This window comes from Arachis ipaensis, chromosome B8 (assembly GCF_059453495.1).
Source record: "Arachis ipaensis isolate K30076 ecotype BB chromosome B8, ASM5945349v1, whole genome shotgun sequence".
NCBI classification, from domain to species: Eukaryota; Viridiplantae; Streptophyta; class Magnoliopsida; order Fabales; family Fabaceae; genus Arachis; species Arachis ipaensis.
In genome coordinates this window covers 78787987-78804704 of record NC_142443.1, presented here as the reverse complement: position 1 = coordinate 78804704, position 16718 = coordinate 78787987, and the positions used below count along the sequence as shown (strand labels likewise).

General features: G+C 39.5%; 2 non-coding genes across 2 annotated transcripts; both read right to left on the bottom strand.

The window, feature by feature from the left end:
• Positions 1-664: 664 nt before the first annotated feature.
• Positions 665-772, bottom strand: LOC148548553 (small nucleolar RNA R71). Its single transcript, XR_015897668.1, has one exon. It is a non-coding gene; the product is annotated as a small nucleolar RNA R71 (small nucleolar RNA).
• A 5707-nt stretch (positions 773-6479) lies between these two features.
• Positions 6480-6587, bottom strand: LOC148548552 (small nucleolar RNA R71). Its single transcript, XR_015897221.1, has one exon. It is a non-coding gene; the product is annotated as a small nucleolar RNA R71 (small nucleolar RNA).
• Positions 6588-16718: the final 10131 nt, after the last annotated feature.

Here is a 16718-nt window from a genome sequence, read left to right as displayed (position 1 = left end):
CTCTCTCTGTGTTCGAATTCTTCTTATTCCCTCTCTCCCTTCTTCATTTTATTCTTCTATTCTTCTACTCACATAAAAGAATCTCTCTACTGTGACATAGAGGATTCCTCTTCTTTTTCATATGAGCAGGAACAAGGATAAGAACATTCTTGTTGAAGCTGATCCTGAACCTGAAAGGACTCTAAAGAGGAAGCTAAGAGAAGCTAAAGCACAAAACTCTGGAGAGGACCTTACAGAAATTTTCGAAAAAGAAAAAGACATGGCAGCCGAAAATAACAACAATGGTGGAGATGCAAGGAAGGTGCTTGGTGAATTTACTGCACCAACTTCTGACTTCTATGGAAGAAGCATCTCAATTCCTGCAATTGGAGCAAACAACTTTGAGCTTAAGCCTCAATTAGTTTCTCTAATGCAGTAGAATTGCAAGTTTCATGGACTTCAATTGGAAGATCCTCATCAGTTCTTAGCTAAATTCTTATAAATCTGTGACACTGTTAAGACCAATGGGGTTAATCCTGAGGTCTACAGACTTATGCTTTTCCCTTTTGCTATAAGAGACAGAGCTAGGATATGGTTGGACTCACAACCTAAAGAAAGCCTGAACTCTTGGGAAAAGTTGGTCAATGCTTTTTTGGCCAAATTCTTTCCACCTCAAAAATTGAGCAAGCTTAGAGTGGAAGTCCAAACCTTCAGACAGAAGGAAGGTGAACCCTTCTATGAAGCTTGGGAAAGATACAAGAAACTGATCAAAAGGTGTCCTTCTGACATGCTTTCAGAATGGAGCATCCTATGTATATTCTATGATGGTCTGTCTGAATTGTCCAAGATGTCATTGGACCACTCTGCTGGTGGATCTCTTCATCTGAAGAAGACGCCTGCAGAAGCCCAGGAACTCATTGAAATGGTTGCAAATAACCAGTTCATATATACTTCTGAAAGAAATCCTGTGAATAATGGGATGACTCAAAAGAAAGGAGTTCTTGAGATTGATACTCTAAATGCAATATTGGCTCAGAATAAAATATTGACTCAGCAAGTCAATATGATTTCTCAGAGTCTCACTGGAATGCAAGCTGCATCCAGCAGTACTAAAGAAGCTTCCTCTGAAGACGAAGCTTATGATCCTGAGAATCCTGCAATGGAAGAGGTGAATTACATGGGAGAATCCTATGGAAACACATATAATACTTCATGGAGAAATCATCCTAATTTCTCATGGAAGGATCAACAGAAGCCTCAACAAGGCTTCAATAATAATAATGGTGGGAGAAATAGGTTTGGCAATAGCAAGCCTTTTTCATAATCTTCTGAGCAACAGACATAGAATTCTAAGCAGAGCCTCTCTGACTTAGCAACCATAGTCTCTGATCTATCTAAGATCACTCTCAGTTTTATGACTGAAACAACGTCCTCCTTTAGAAATTTGGAGGCATAAGTGGGTCAGCTGAGTAAAAGAGTTACTGAACTCCCTCCAAGTACTCTCCCAAGTAATACAGAAGAGAATCCAAAGGGAGAGTGCAAGGCCATCAACACATCTAACATGGCCGAACCTGTAGAGGAGGGAAAGGCAGTGAAATCCAGTGAGGAAGACCTCAATGGACGTCCACTGACCACTAAGGAGTTCCGTAATAAGGAGCCAAAGAAATCTGAGGCTCATACAGAGACTATAGAGATTCCAATAAACTTACTATTGCCATTCATGAGCTCTGACGAGTATTCTTCCTCTGAAGAGGATGAAGATATTATTAAAGAGCAAGTTGCTCAGTATCTAGGAGCAATCATGAAGCTGAATGCCAAGTTATTCGGTAATGAGACTTGGGAGGATGAACTTCCATTGCTCATCAATGAACTGAATACCTTGGTTCAACAGAAATTACCTCAGAAGAAATCGGATCCCGGAAAATTCTTAATACCCTATATCAGAGGCACCATGACCTTCAAGAAGGCTCTGTGTGACCTTGGTTCAAGTATAAACCTCATGCCACTCTCTGTAATGGAGAAACCAGGGATCTTTGAGGTACAAGCTGCAAGAATCTCACTAGAGATGGCAGACAATTGAAGGAAACAAGCTTATGGACTTGTAGAGGATGTCTTAGTGAAGGTTGAAGGCCTGTACATCCCTGCTGACTTCATAATCCTAGACACTGGGAAGGATGAGGATGAATCCATTATCCTTGGAAGACCCTTCCTAGCTACAGCAAGAGCTGTGATTGATGTGGACAGAGGAGAGTTAGTCCTTCAATTGAATGAGGACTACCTTGTGTTTAAAGCTCAAGGATCTTCTTCTGTAACCATGGAGAGGAAGCATGAAAAGCTTCTCTCAATACAGAGTCGAACAAAGCTCCCACACTGAACTTTTAAGTTTGGTATTGGGAGGCCAGTGATGAGCGGATAATTTATACGCTTTTTGACATTGTTTTTAGTATGTTTCTAATAGGATCTAGTTACTTTTAGGGATGTTTTTAATAGATTTTGTGTTAAATTCACATTTCTGGACTTTACTATGAGTTTGTGTGTTTTTCTATGATTTCAGGTATTTTCTGGCTGAAATTGAGAGACTTGAGCAGAAATCAGATTCAGAGGTTGAAAAAGGACTGCTGATGCTGTTGGATTCTGACCTCCCTGCACTCAAAGTGGATTTTCTGGAGCTACAGAACTCGAAATGGCGCGCTTCCAATTGCGTTGGAAAGTAGACATCCAGGGATTTTCAGCAATATATAATAGTCCATACTTTGGCCAAGAATTGACGATGTAAACTGGCGTTCAACGCCAGCTTTCTACCCAAATCTGGCGTCCAGCGCCAGAAAAGGATCCAAAACCAGAGTTGAACGCCCAAACTGGCACAAAAACTGGCGTTCAACTCCACAAATGGCCTCTGCACGTGCAACACTTAAGCTCAGCCCAAACACACACCAAGTGGGCCCCGGAAGTGGATTTATACATCAAATACTTACTCATGTAAACCCTAGTAGCTAGTTTATTATAAATAGGACCCCGTACTATTGTATTAGGCATCTTTGGATTACCTTATGATCCTTTGATCACGTTTTAGGGGGCTGGCCATCTCGGCCATGCCTGGACCTTCACTTATGTATTTTTAACGGTAGAGTTTCTACACTCCATAGATTAAGGTGTGGAGCTCTGCTGTTCCTCAAAGATTAATGCAAAGTACTACTGTTTTCTATTCAATTCTTCTTATTTCGCTTCTAAGATATCCATTCGCACCCAAGAACGTGATGAAGGTGATGATTATGTGTGATGCTCATCATCCCTCTCCCTTATGAACGCGTGCCTGACAAACACTTCTGTTCTACATGAATTAAGCTAGAATGAGTATCTCTTAGATCTCCTAACCGGAATCTTCGTGGCGTAAGCTAGAATGATGGCGGCATTCAAGAGAATCCGGAAGGTCTAAACCTTGTCTGTGGTATTCTGAGTAGGATTCAATGATTGAATGACTGTGACGAGCTTCAAACTCGCGAGTGCTGGGCGTTAGTGACAGACGCAAAAGGAGGGTGAATCCTATTCCAGCATGATCGAGAACCGACAGATGAATAGCCGTGCCGTGACAGGGTGCGTGAGCATATTATTCACTGAGAGGAGGGGATGTAGCCACTAACAACGGTGATGCCCTTGCATAAAGCCAGCCATGGAAAGGAGTAAGACTGATTGGATGAAGATAGCAGGAAAGCAGAGGTTCAGAGGAACGAAAGCATCTCCATTCGCTTATCTGAAATTCCTACCAATGATTTACATAAGTATCTCTATCCCTATTCTATTATTTATTATTCGAAAACACCATTATCAATTTATATCTGCCTAACTGAGATTTACAAGGTGACCATAGCTTGCTTCATACCAACAATCTCCGTGGGATTCGACCCTTACTCACGTAAGGTATTACTTGGACGACCCAGTGCACTTGCTGGTTAGTTGTATCGAAGTTGTGACAATCATGAATTAAGATCAGAGCACCAAGCTTTGGAGCCATTACCAGGATTTGTTCGAGCCTGGAGATCACAATTTCGTGCACCAAGTTTTTGGCGCCGTTGCCGGGGATTGTTCGAGTTTGGACAACTGACGGTTCATCTTGTTGCTCAGATTAGGTAATTTTCTTTTTGTCTTGTTTTCAAAAAATTTTTCAAAAATCTTTTAAAAATTCTTCCTTTGTTTTCGAAAAAAAAAATTTTAAAATAAAAATGTTTTCAAAAATATATTTTCCTTTCAGAATTTTTAAGAATGAATTCTAGTGTTTCATGGAGCATGTTGAAGCCTGGCTGGCTGTAAAGCCATGTCTCAATTCTTATACTCAAGAGAAGAGCTTCTTTATCTTTCTTAGCCAATTGGTTGTTGAATGTAAGGAATGTCAGGCGTGTCATGTCTGAGTTACATACTAAAGCTTGGCTGGCTATTAAGCCATGCCTGACCCTTTGATTGGAGCTTTAGAGCATAAGATTCCTGGAATTCATATTAAAAATTTTGGAATCCTTATTTTCTTTTTCAAAATTATTTTTCGAAAAACATAAAATAAAAATCCAAAAAAAAAAAAATTTAGAAAATCATAAAAATCAAAAATATTTTTGTGTTTCTTGTTTGAGTCTTGAGTCATATCATAAGTTTGGTGTCACTTGCATATGCATCTTGCATTTTTTCGAAAATATCATGCATTCATGGTGTTCTTCATGATCTTCAAGTTGTTCTTGGTAAGTCTTCTTTTTTTATCTTGATGATTTTTTGTTTTGTGTCTTTTCATGTTTATCATATGCATTCTTGAATTCTTAGTGCGTAAGCATTAAAGAATTCTAAGTTTGGTGTCTTACATGTTTTCTTTGCATTAAAAATTTTTCAAAAATATGTTCTTGATGTTCATCATGTTCTTCATAGTGTTCTTGGTGTTCATCTTGACATTCATAGCATTCTTGCATGCATTCATTGTTTTGATCTAAAAATTTCATGCATTGCATCCTTTTAGTGTTTTTCTCTTGCATCATAAAAATTCAAAAATCAAAAAAATATCTTTCCCTTTTTCTCTCCTCAAATTCGAAAATTTGGATTGACTTTTTCAAAAGTTTTTAAAATCAAATTGTTTCTTATGAGTCAAATCAAATTTTCAATTTGAAAATCTTATCTTTTTCAAAATCTTTTTCAAAAATCAAATCTTTTTCAAAATCCTTAGTTATTTTCGAAAATTCCAAAAATATTTTTCAAAAATCTTTTTCTTATTTTTATATCAAATTTTCAAAAATAACATAAACAATTAATGTTTTGATTCAAAAATTTGAAGTTTGTTACTTGCTTGTTAAGAAAGATTCAAACTTTAAGTTCTAGAATCATATCTTGTGATTTCTTATGAATCAAGTCATTAATTGTGATTTTAAAAATCAAATCTTTTTTCAAATTTAATTTTATCATATCTTTTCAAAAATATCTTCTTATCTTATCTTTTTCAAAAAAAAAATATCTTTTCAAAATATCTTTTCTAACTTCCTAACTTCTTATCTTCTTAAAAATTTATTTCAACTAACTAACTAACTTTTTGTTTGTTTCTTATCTTTTTCAAAACCACCTAACTAACTCTCTCTCTCTCATTTTTCGAAAATATCTCCCCTCTTTTTAAAAATTTCTTTTTAATTTATTAATTATTTTAATTTTTAAATCTTAATTTTCGAAAATTACTAACACATTTTTCAAAAACCATTTTTCAAAAATCACTAACTCTTTTTCAAAATAATTTTCGAAAATTATCCCTCCCCCATCTCATTCTATTTATTCATTCATATCCTAACATCTCATCTCACCTCTCTTCCATCCTCACAGTTGTGTTTCTTCCATTATATTACATTCTTTATCTCCCCCTCTTCTTCCACTCACGCAGGAATCCCTATACTGTGGTATAAAGGATCTCCATTATTATTATTATTTTTCTGTGCCTTCTTCTTTGTCATATGAGCAGGAGCAAGGATAAGAACATTCTTGTGGAAGCAGATCCAGAACCTGAAAGGACTCTGAAGAGAAAATTAAGAGAAGCTAAAATACAACAATCCAGAGATAACCTTTCAGAAATTTTCGAACAGGCAGAGGAGATGGCAGCCGAAAATAATGATAATGTAAGGAAGATGCTTGGTGACTTTACTGCACCTAATTCCAATTTACATGGAAGAAGCATCTCCATTCCTGCCATTGGAGCAAACAACTTTGAGCTGAAACCTCAATTAGTTTCTCTGATGCAGCAGAACTGCAAGTTTCATGGACTTCCATCTGAAGATCCTTTTCAGTTCTTAACTGAATTCTTGCAGATATGTGATACTGTTAAGACTAATGGAGTAGATCCTGAAGTCTACAGGCTCATGCTTTTCCCTTTTGCTGTAAGAGGCAGAGCTAGATTATGGTTGGATTCTCAACCCAAAGACAGCCTGAACTCTTGGGATAAGCTGGTCACGGCTTTCTTAGCCAAGTACTTTCCTCCTCAAAAGCTGAGCAAGCTTAGAGCTGATGTTCAAACCTTCAGACAGAAAGAAGGTGAATCCCTCTATGAAGCTTGGGAAAGATACAAACAGTTGACCAAAAAGTGTCCTTTTGACATGCTTTCAGAATGGACCATCCTGGATATATTCTATGATGGTTTATCTGAGCTATCAAAGATGTCACTGGACACTTCTGCAGGTGGATCCATTCACCTAAACAAAACGCCTGCAGAAGCTCAAGAACTCATTGACATGGTTGCTAATAACCAGTTCATGTACACTTCTGAAAGGAATCCTGTGAGTAATGGGACGCCTATGAAGAAGGGAGTTCTTGAAGTTGATACTCTGAATGCCATATTGGCTCAGAACAAAATATTGACTCAGCAAGTCAATATGATTTCTCAGAGTCTGCATGGAATGCAAGCTGCATCCAACAGTACTCAAGAGGCTTCTTCTGAAGAAGAAGCTTATGATCCTGAGAACCCTGCAATAGCAGAGGTAAATTACTTAGGTGAACCTTATGGAAACACCTATAACTCAACATGGAGAAATCATCCGAATTTCTCATGGAAGGATCAAAAGCCTCAACAAGGCTTTAATAATGGTGGAAGAAACAGGTTTAGCAATAGCAAGCCTTTTCCATCATCAACTCAGCAACAGACAGAGAACTCTGAACAAAATGCTTCTAATTTAGCAAATCTAGTCTCTGATCTATCTAAGGCCACTGTAAGTTTCATGAATGAAACAAGGTCTTCCATTAGAAATCTGGAAGCACAAGTGGGCCAGCTGAGTAAAAGGATCACTGAAATCCCTCCTAGTACTCTCCCAAGCAATACAAAAGAGAATCCAAAAGGAGAGTGCAAGGCCATTGACATAAGCGCCATGGCCGAACCTGAGAGGAGAGGAGAGGACGTGAATCCCAAGGAGGAAGACCTCCAGGGACGTCCAGTGATCAATAAGGAGCTTCCCTCTGGGGAACCAAAGGACTCTGAGGCTCATCTAGAGACCATAGAGATTCCATTGAACCTCCTTATACCCTTCATGAGCTCTGATGAGTATTCCTCTTCTGAAGAGAATGAGGATGTCACTGAAGAGCAAACTGCCAAGTTTTTTGGTGCAATCATGAAGCTGAATGCCAAATTGTTTGGCATTGATGCTTGGGAAGTTGAACCTCCCTTGTTCATCAATGAACTAAGTGATCTGGATCAACTGACATTGCCTCAGAAGAGACAGGATCCTGGAAAGTTCATAATACCCTGTACCATAGGCACCATGATCTTTAAGGCTCTGTGTGGCCTTGGTTCAGGAATAAACCTCATGCCCCTCTCTGTAATAGAGAAACTGGGAATCTATGGGGTGCAAGCTGCTAAAATCTCATTAGAGATGGCAGACAGCTCAAGAAAACAGGCTTATGGACAAGTAGAGGACGTGTTAGTAAAGGTTGAAGGCCTTTACATCCCTGCTGATTTCATAGTCCTGGATACTGGAAACGAAGAGGATGAATCCATCATCCTAGGAAGACCTTTCCTGCCCACAGCAAGAGCTGTGATTGATGTTGACAGAGGTGAAATAGTCCTTCAATGGAATGAGAACTCCCTTGTGTTTAAAACTCAAGGATCTCCCTCTGCAACCATGGAAAGGAAGCAGAAAAAGCTTCTCTCCAAGCAGAGTCAACCAGAGCCCCCACAGTCAAACTCTAAGTTTGGTGTTGGGAGGCCACAACCAAACTCTAAGTTTGGTGTTGAACTCCCATATCCAAACTCTAAGTTTGGTGTTGGAGAGTCTCAACAAAGCTCTGCACATCTGTGAGGCTCCATGAGAGCCCACTGTCAAGCTATTGACATTAAAGAAGCGCTTGTTGGGAGGCAACCCAATGTTTATCTAATTCTTATTTTTATTGTTTTTCATGTTTTCTTAGGTTCATGATCATGTGGAGTCACAAAATAAACAAAAAAAATTCAAAAACGGAATCAAAAACAGCAGAAGAAAAATCACACCCTGGAGGAGCATCTGTCTGGCGTTCAGACGCCAGAACAGAGCATAGTTCTGGCGCTGAATGCCCAGAATGGGAGCATCCTGGCGCTGAACGCCCAGAACAAGCATGGTTCTGGCGTTCAACGCCAGAAATGGCAGCAAAGGGGCGTTGAACACCCAAAATGGGCACCAACCTGGCGCTGAACGCCCAGAGTTGTGTGCAAGGGCATTTTGCATGCCTAAATTGGTGCAGGGATGTAAATGCATTGACACCCCAAGATCTGTGGACCCCACAGGATCCCCACCTACCTTCACTCACTCTCTTCTCTCTTCTCAATCATCCTCTATTCCCAATAAACACTCACACCCATACACCCACTTACCTTCAAAAATTCAACATCTCTTCCCCACCCAATCCCACCCATATGGCCGAATACACACAGCCATCCATCTCCTCCATATCCTCTTCTTCTTCTATTCTTTCTTCTTTTGCTCGAGGGCGAGCAACATTCTAAGTTTGGTGTGGTAAAAGCATAGCTTTTTTGTTTTTTCCATAACCATTGATGGCACCTAAGGCCAGAGAAACCTCTAGAAAGAGGAAAGGGAAGACAAAAGCTTCCATCAAGGATCTATAGCTCAGTGGTAGAACATTTGACTGCAAATCAAGAGATCCCTGAGATACCTCAGGGGATACACTTTCTTCCACACAATTATTGGAAGCAACTAAGGGTGGAACATCAAGAGCACTCCTTCATCCTTCATGAAATCAGAGAAGATCTAAAAGCAATGAAGGAGGAGCAGCAAAGACAAGGAAGAGACATAGAAGAGCTCAAGGACATCACTAAGGTGGACTCATTCCTTGTTCTTACTTTCTCTATTTTTTCGTTTTATATGTTATGTGCTTATCCATGTTTGTGTCTTCATTACATGATCATTAGTAGTTAGTAACTTTATCTTAAAGTTATGAATGTCCTATGAATCCATCACCTCTCTTAAATAAAAACTGTTTTAATTCAAAAGAACAAGAAGTACATGAGTTTTGAATTTATCCTTGAACTTAGTTTAATTATATTGATGTGGTGATAATGCTTCTTGTTTTCTGGATGTATGCTTGAACAGTGCATATATCTTTTGAAGTTGTTGTTTAAGAATGTTAAATATGTTGGCTCTTGAAAGAATAATGACTAGGAGACATGTTATTTGATAATCTGAAAAATCATAAAAATGATTCTTGAAGCAAGAAAAAGCAGCAAAGAACAAAGCTTGCAGAAAAAAAAAAGAGAAAAAAAAAGGGGCGAAAAAAAAATAGAAAAAAATAGAAAGAAAAAGGAAAAGCAAGCAGAAAAAGCCAATAACCCTTAAAACCAAAAGGCAAGGGCAAATAAAAAGGATCCCAAGGCTTTGAGCATCAGTGGATAGGAGGACCTAAAGGAATAAAAGCCTGGTCTAAGCGGCTAAACCAAGCTGTCCCTAACCATGTGCTTGTGGCGTGAAGGTGTCAAGTAAAAACTTGAGACTGAGCGGTTAAAGTCAAGGTCCAAAGCAAAAGAAGAGTGTGCTTAAGAACCCTGGACACCTCTAATTGGGGACTTTAGCAAAGCTGAGTCACAATCTGAAAAGGTTCACCCGATTATATGTCTGTGGCATTTATGTATCCGGTGGTAATACTGGAAAACAAAGTGCTTAGGGCCACGGCCAAGACTCATAAAATAGCTGTGTTCAAGAATCATCATACTGAACTAGGAGAATCAATAACACCATCTGAACTCTGAGTTCCTATAGATACCAATCATTCTGAACCTCAATGGATAAAGTGAGATGCCAAAACTATTCAAGAGGCAAAAAGCTATAAGTCCCGCTCATATGATTGAAGCTATGTTTCATTGATAGTTTGGAATTTATAGTATATTCTATTCTTTTTAACCTATTTTGATTTTCAGTTGCTTGGGGACAAGCAACAATTTAAGTTTGGTGTTGTGATGAGCGGATAATTTATACGCTTTTTGACATTGTTTTTAGTATGTTTTTAATAGGATCTAGTTACTTTTAGGGATGTTTTTAATAGATTTTGTGTTAAATTCACATTTCTGGACTTTACTATGAGTTTGTGTGTTTTTCTATGATTTCAGGTATTTTCTGGCTGAAATTGAGGGACTTGAGCAGAAATCAGATTCAGAGGTTGAAAAAGGACTGCTGATGCTGTTGGATTCTGACCTCCCTGCACTCAAAGTGGATTTTCTGGAGCTACAGAACTCGAAATGGCGCGCTTCCAATTGCGTTGGAAAGTAGACATCCAGGGCTTTCCAGAAATATATAATAGTCCATACTTTGGCTAAGAATTGACGACGTAAACTGGCGTTCAACGCCAGCTTTCTACCCAAATCTGGCGTCCAGCGCCAGAAAAGGATCCAAAACCAGAGTTGAACGCCCAAACTGGCACAAAAACTGGCGTTCAACTCCACAAATGGCCTCTGCACGTGCAACACTTAAGCTCAGCCCAAACACACACCAAGTGGGCCCCGGAAGTGGATTTATACATCAAATACTTACTCATGTAAACCCTAGTAGCTAGTTTATTATAAATAGGACCTCGTACTATTGTATTAGGCATCTTTGGATTACCTTATGATCCTTTGATCACGTTTTAGGGGGCTGGCCATCTCGGCCATGCCTGGACCTTCACTTATGTATTTTTAACGGTAGAGTTTCTACACTCCATAGATTAAGGTGTGGAGCTCTGCTGTTCCTCAAAGATTAATGCAAAGTACTACTGTTTTCTATTCAATTCTTCTTATTTCGCTTCTAAGATATCCATTCGCACCCAAGAACGTGATGAAGGTGATGATTATGTGTGACGCTCATCATCCCTCTCCCTTATGAACGCGTGCCTGACAAACACTTCTGTTCTACATGAATTAAGCTAGAATGAGTATCTCTTAGATCTCCTAACCGGAATCTTCGTGGCGTAAGCTAGAATGATGGCGGCATTCAAGAGAATCCGGAAGGTCTAAACCTTGTTTGTGGTATTCTGAGTAGGATTCAATGATTGAATGACTGTGACGAGCTTCAAACTCGCGAGTGCTGGGCGTTAGTGACAGACGCAAAAGGAGGGTGAATCCTATTCCAGCATGATCGAGAACCGACAGATGAATAGCCGTGCCGTGACAGGGTACGTGAGCATATTATTCACTGAGAGGAGGGGATGTAGCCACTGACAACGGTGATGCCCTTGCATAAAGCCAGCCATGGAAAGGAGTAAGACTGATTGGATGAAGATAGCAGGAAAGCAGAGGTTCAGAGGAACGAAAGCATCTCCATTCGCTTATCTGAAATTCCTACCAATGATTTACATAAGTATCTCTATCCCTATTCTATTATTTATTATTCGAAAACACCATTATCAATTTATATCTGCCTAACTGAGATTTGCAAGGTGACCATAGCTTGCTTCATACCAACAATCTCCGTGGGATTCGACCCTTACTCACGTAAGGTATTACTTGGACGACCCAGTGCACTTGCTGGTTAGTTGTATCGAAGTTGTGACAATCATGAATTAAGATCAGAGCACCAAGCTTTGGAGCCATTACCAGGATTTGTTCGAGCCTGGAGATCACAATTTCGTGCACCAGCCACCATTAAGCTCTGAGTCTCTGTGAAGCTCTCTAAGAGCTCACTGTCAAGCTATTGACATTAAAGAAGCGCTTGTTGGGAGGCAACCCAATGTTATTTAATTATATTTGTTTATATTCCATTGTCATTTTATATTTTCTTTAGGTTGATGATCATGTGAAGTCATAAAAACAGTTGCAGAATTAAAGAAAACTAAAAAACAGCATCAAAAATAGCACACCCTGGAGGACAGGCTTATTGGCGTTTAAACGCCAGTAAGGATAGCAAAATGGGCGTTTAACACCTAGCCTGGCACCATTCTGGTCGTTAAACGCCAGAATGGGTAGCATTCTGGGCGTTTAATGCCAGAAAAGGGTGTCTGGCTAGCGTTAAACGCCAGAAAGGGGCAACAGACTGGCGTTTAACTCCAGGAAAGGTAGCAGAGCTGGCGTTTAACACCATAATTGGCACATAGAGGGCGTTTGAACGCCAGAATGTTGCAGGGAGCAGAATTCCTTGACACCTCAGGATCTGTGGACTTCATAGGATCCCCACCTACCCCACCTCTTCTTCTCTCCTCTTCACACCTTTCTATAACACTCTTCTCCAAATACCCTTGACCAATCACATCATTACCTCTTCCCCAAACACCATTCACCTATCAAATCCTACCCTCTTCCCCATATTCTCTTCACCACTAAAATCCATCCATCATAAACCCCACCTACCTCACCATTCAAATTCAAACCATTTCCCTCCCAAACCCACCCACTCTCACACGGATTCCCTCTCTCCCCTACCCTATAAATACCCATCCTCACTACCTTCACTTCACACATCACAAATAATTCTTTCCCCCTTGGCCGAAACCAACACTACCCTCCATCTCCTCCATTTCTTCTTTTTCTACTCCTTTCTTTCTTCTTTTGCTTGAGGACGAGCAAACCTTTTAAGTTTGGTGCGGGAAAAGCTTTGCTTTTTTGTTTATCCATAACCACTAATGGCACTTAAGACCGGAGAAACCTCTAGAAAGAGGAAAGGGAAGGAAATAGCTTCCACCTCCGAGTTATGGGAGATGGAGAGATTCATCTCAAAGGTCCATCAAGACCACTTCTATGAAGTTGTGGCCAAGAAAAAGGAGATCACCGAGGTCCCCTTCATGCTCAAAAAGAGTGAATATCCAGAGATCCGACATGAGATTCGAAGAAGAAGTTGGGAAGCTCTCACCAACCTAATCCAACAAGTCGGAATCTTAATGGTTCAAGAGTTCTATGCTAATGCATGGATCACTAAGAACCATGATCAAAGTATGAACCCGAACCCAAAGAATTGGCTCACAATGGTTCGGGGGAATTACTTGGATTTCAGTCCAGAAAATGTGAGGTTGGCATTTAACTCGCCAATGAAGAGAGGAGATCCTCATCCTTTACTAGAAAGGTCAACTTTGATCAAATGTTGAACCAAGTCCTCATGGACATCTGTATGTAAGGAGCTCAATGGAAGAGAGACTCAAGAGGCAAGCCGATTCAATTAAGAAGGCTTGACCTCAAACCCGTGGCTAGGGGATGGTTAGAGTTCATCCAACACTCTATCATTCCTACTAGCAACCGGTCTGAAGTTACAATAGACCAGGCTATCATGATCCATAGCATCATGAATGGAGAGAAAGTAGAAGTTCATGAGATTATACCTTTAGAACTCTACAAGGTGGCGGACAAGCCTTCAACTTTGGCAAGGTTAGCCTTCCTTCATCTCATCTGTAACCTATGCAATTCAGCTAGAATTTTCATAGAGGAAGACATCCTCATTGATGAGGACAAGCCCATCACTAAGAAGAGGATGGAGCAAACAAGAGAGCCCACTCATGGACCTCAACAAGAGCATGAGAAAATTCCTCATTAAGAAATCCCTGAGATGCCTCAAGGGATGCACTTTCCTCCACAAAACTATTGGGAGCAATTCAACACCTCCTTAGGAGAATTGAGTTCCAACATGGGGCAACTAAGGATGGAGCACTAAGAGTACTCCATTATCCTCAATGAAATCAGAGAAGACCAAAGAGCCATGAGGGAGGAGCAACAAAGGCAAGGAAGAGACATAGAGGAGCTAAAGCACTCCATAAGATCTTCAAGAGGAAGAACTAGCCGCCATCACTAAGGTGGACCTGTTCTTTAATTTCCTTGTTCTTATTTTTCTATTTTTTGAATTATATGCTTTATGTTTTGTCTATGTTTGTGTCTTTATTACATGATCATTAGTGTCTAGTGTCTATGTCTTAAAGCTATGAATTTCCTATGAATCCTTCACCTTTCTTAAATGAAAAATGTTTTTAATTGCAAAAGAACAAGAAGTACATGAATTTCGAATTCTATCTTGAAATTAGTTTAATTATTTTGATGTGGTGGCAATACTTTTTGTTTTCTGAATAAATGCTTGAACAGTGCATATTTTTTATATTGTTGTTTATGAATGTTAAAATTGTTGGCTCTTGAAAGAATAATAAAAAAGGAGAAATGTTATTAATAATCTAAAAAATCATAAAATTGATTCTTGAAGCAAGAAACAGTGAAAAGCAAAAGCTTGCGGAAAAAAAAAAGAAAAAAAAGAAGAAAGAAAAAGAAAAAGCAAGCACAAAAAGCCAATAGCCCTTTAAACTAAAAGGCAAGGGTAAAAAAGATCCAAGGCTTTGAGCATTAATGGATAGGAGGGCCCACAGGAATAAAATCCTGGCCTAAGCGGCTAAATCAAGCTGTCCCTAACCATGTGCTTGTGGCGTGAAGGTGTCAAGTGAAAAGCTTGAGACTGAGCGGTTAAAGTCGTGGTCCAAAGTAAAAAGAGTGTGCTTAAGAGCTCTGGACACCTCTAACTAGGGACTCTAGCAAAGCTAAGTCACAATCTGAAAAAGGTTCACCCAGTTATGTGTCTGTGGCATTTATCTATCCGGTGGTAATACTGGAAGACAAAATGCTTAGGGTCACGGCAAAGACTCATAAAGTAGCTGTGTTCAAGAATCAACATACTGAAATATGAGAATCAATAACACTATCTGAATTCTAAGTTCCTATGGATGCCAATCATTCTGAACTTCAAAGGATAAAGTGAGATGCCAAAATTGTTCAGAAGCAAAAAGGCTACTAGCCCCACTCATCTAATTAGAACTAAGTTCATTGATAAGTTTAGAATTTATTGTATTTTCTCTTCTTTTTATCCTATTTTGTTTTTAGGTGCTTGGGGACAAGCAATAATTTAAGTTTGGTGTTGTGATGAGCGGATAATTTATACCCTTTTGGCATTGTTTTTACACAGTTTTTAGTATGTTTTAGTTACTTTTTATTATATTTTTATTAGTTTTTATGCAAAAATCACATTTCTGGACTTTACTATGAGTTTGTGTGTTTTTCTGTAATTTCAGGTATTTTCTGGCTGAAATTGAGGGACCTGAGCAAAAATCTGATTCAGAGGCTGAAAAATGACTACAGATGCTGTTGGATTCTGACCCTCCTTCACTCGAAATAGATTTTCTAGAGCTACAAAAGCCCAATTGGCGTGCTCTTAATTGTGTTGTAAAGTAGACATCCTGGGATTTCCAGCAATATATAATAGTCCATACTTTGCCCGAGATTTGACGGCCCAAATTGGCGTCCAAAGCCAGCCTAAAACTTCCTGGCGTAAAACGCCCAAACTGGCACCAGAGTTGGAGTTAAACGCCCAAACTGGCACCAGAGTTGGAGTTAAACGCCCAAACTGGCACCCAAGCTGGCGTTTAACTCCAAGAATAGCCTATGCACATGAAAGCTTCAATGCTCAGTCCAAGCACACACCAAGTGGGCCCTGGATGTGGATTTCTGCACTATCTGCACTTAGTTACTCATTTTCTGTAAACCTAAGTTACTAGTTTAGTATAAATAGCACTTTTTACTATTGTATTGCAATCTTTTGATCATTTTTAGATCTGAGACTTGGACTTGGAGGTTGGCCATTTGGCCATGCCTAGACTATTCTCACTTATGTATTTTCTACATTGGAATTTCTACACCCCATAGATTAAGGTGTGGAGCTCTGCTGTTCTTCATGAATTAATGCAATTAATACTGTTTTTTATTCAATCATGCTTGATTCTATTCTAAGATACTCATCATTATTCTCAATTCTATGAACGCGTGCCTAACAACCACTTCCGTTCTATCTGAGCTCAACGTAGTCATTGGGTGACAGCTTAAGTGTGTATCTCTTGGGTATCTAATACACAGACGGAGTGTGTGAGATTAAGATTTTCGTTGTAGAGGCTAAAATCAATTGGCAGCCATTCCTGAGATCCGAAAAGTCTAAACCTTGTCTGTGGTATTCCGAGTAGGATATGGGAAAGGATGATTGTGACGGGCTTCAAACTTGCGAATGTTGGGCACAGTGACAGTGTTTAAAAGGACAAGGGTCCTATTCCGACGCTAGTAGGAATCGACATATGATTAGCCGTGCAGTAGCTGTACTTGGTATTTTTCATCCGAGATGAGAATTCTGATAGTTGATTAGCCGTGCAGAGATTGTACCTGGTATTTTTCATCCGAGAGGATCATACAGCTTGCCATGGAAGGGAGCATGCATGGTTGGAAGAAGGCAATAGGAATGCAGAGATTCAGAAGCAACAAAGCATCTCCAGACACTTATCTG